Source organism: Micromesistius poutassou, assembly GCF_964030765.1.
Source record: "Micromesistius poutassou genome assembly, contig: SCAFFOLD_5366, whole genome shotgun sequence".
Lineage (NCBI taxonomy): Eukaryota > Metazoa > Chordata > Actinopteri > Gadiformes > Gadidae > Micromesistius > Micromesistius poutassou.
The window spans coordinates 2,501-5,000 of NW_028178931.1; positions in this window are offsets into that span (position 1 = coordinate 2,501).

Genomic DNA, 2,500 nt, shown 5'->3' on the forward strand with positions numbered 1-2,500 from the left:
CATGTGGGGGTGTTGCTGGGGGGTCTTCTGGAGGCATGGAGGTCGGGACTGGGGGTGTGGGACGTTGTAGGGGGAGGCCTGGTCCGTGTGTGTCTGGGTCTGGGTGCTGGCCCAGTACGGGTCCCGGTCCCGGTCCCCCGGGGCCTGGACCTGGGGCCCCTCATGTGGGGGTGTTGCTGGGGTGTCTGCTGGAGGCATGGAGGTCGGGACTGGGGGTGTGGGACGTTGTAGGGGGAGGCCTGGTCCGTGTGTGTCTGGGTCTGGGTGCTGGCCCAGTACGGGTCCCGGTCCCGGTCCCCCGGGGCCTGGACCTGGGGCCCCTCATGTGGGGGTGTTGCCTGGGTGTCTGCTGGAGGCATGGAGGTCGGGACTGGGGGTGTGGGACGTTGTAGGGGGAGGCCTGGTCCGTGTGTGTCTGGGTCTGGGTGCTGGCCCAGTACGGGTCCCGGTCCCGGTCCCCCGGGGCCTGGACCTGGGGCCCCTCATGTGGGGGTGTTGCCTGGGTGTCTGCTGGAGGCATGGAGGTCGGGACTGGGGGTGTGGGACGTTGTAGGGGGAGGCCTGGTCCGTGTGTGTCTGGGTCTGGGTGCTGGCCCAGTACGGGTCCCGGTCCCGGTCCCCCGGGGCCTGGACCTGGGGCCCCTCATGTGGGGGTGTTGCTGGGGGGTCTGCTGGAGGCATGGAGGTCGGGACTGGGGGTGTGGGACGTTGTAGGGGGAGGCCTGGTCCGTGTGTGTCTGGGTCTGGGTGCTGGCCCAGTACGGGTCCCGGTCCCGGTCCCCCGGGGCCTGGACCTGGGGTCCCTCATGTGGGGGTGTTGCCTGGGTGTCTGCTGGAGGCATGGAGGTCGGGACTGGGGGTGTGGGACGTTGTAGGGGGAGGCCTGGTCCGTGTGTGTCTGGGTCTGGGTGCTGGCCCAGTACGGGTCCCGGTCCCGGTCCCCCGGGGCCTGGACCTGGGGTCCCTCATGTGGGGGTGTTGCCTGGGTGTCTGCTGGAGGCATGGAGGTCGGGACTGGGGGTGTGGGACGTTGTAGGGGGAGGCCTGGTCCGTGTGTGTCTGGGTCTGGGTGCTGGCCCAGTACGGGTCCCGGTCCCGGTCCCCCGGGGCCTGGACCTGGGGTCCCTCATGTGGGGGTGTTGCCTGGGTGTCTGCTGGAGGCATGGAGGTCGGGACTGGGGGTGTGGGACGTTGTAGGGGGAGGCCTGGTCCGTGTGTGTCTGGGTCTGGGTGCTGGCCCAGTACGGGTCCCGGTCCCGGTCCCCCGGGGCCTGGACCTGGGGTCCCTCATGTGGGGGTGTTGCTGGGGGGTCTGCTGGAGGCATGGAGGCCGGGACTGGGGGTGTGGGACGTTGTAGGGGGAGGCCTGGTCCGTGTGTGTCTGGGTCTGGGTGCTGGCCCAGTACGGGTCCCGGTCCCGGTCCCCCGGGGCCTGGACCTGGGGTCCCTCATGTGGGGGTGTTGCTGGGGGGTCTGCTGGAGGCATGGAGGCCGGGACTGGGGGTGTGGGACGTTGTAGGGGGAGGCCTGGTCCGTGTGTGTCTGGGTCTGGGTGCTGGCCCAGTACGGGTCCCGGTCCCGGTCCCCCGGGGCCTGGACCTGGGGTCCCTCATGTGGGGGTGTTGCTGGGGGGTCTTCTGGAGGCATGGAGGTCGGGACTGGGGGTGTGGGACGTTGTAGGGGGAGGCCTGGTCCGTGTGTGTCTGGGTCTGGGTGCTGGCCCAGTACGGGTCCCGGTCCCGGTCCCCCGGGGCCTGGACCTGGGGCCCCTCATGTGGGGGTGTTGCTGGGGGGTCTGCTGGAGGCATGGAGGCCGGCTCTGGGGGTGTGGGACGTTGTAGGGGGAGGCCTGGTCCGTGTGTGTCTGGGTCTGGGTGCTGGCCCAGTACGGGTCCCGGTCCCGGTCCCCCGGGGCCTGGACCTGGGGTCCCTCATGTGGGGGTGTTGCTGGGGGGTCTTCTGGAGGCATGGAGGTCGGGACTGGGGGTGTGGGACGTTGTAGGGGGAGGCCTGGTCCGTGTGTGTCTGAGGAAAAAAAGAAAGAAAAAAGAGGCAAAAACCACTTCAAGTCTTGTGGACCCTCCAGGGGACCAGGACCACGTCCTGTGGCAGGCCCAGAGAGTCCACCATCCCGGACTGGCAAGAACATCAAGTCCCCCTGAGCCTGGATGAACTAAAGAAACCACAAAGTCCATTTAAACTACCATGGGACGTGTTTTGGAAATTTAACAGAGTCTTTTCTGTAAATCTCCTAAAACGCAACCCATGGTGCACTAACTCTGGGACTCTGTCTGATTTTGAGAAAAAGAGAGAATCAAAAATCAGACAGAGTCTTTTCTCCGTAGTCTACCAGGGGCAGCTTTTAGTATACCATGGGTTGGTTTTAGTATACCATGGGTTGGTTTTAGTCTACCATGGGTTGGGATTTTCGGGTTTTTATACCAGGGGTACCGAAAACAAGAAAAATAGCAGTCTGCAGCCTGTAAAACTCTGGGCTTCG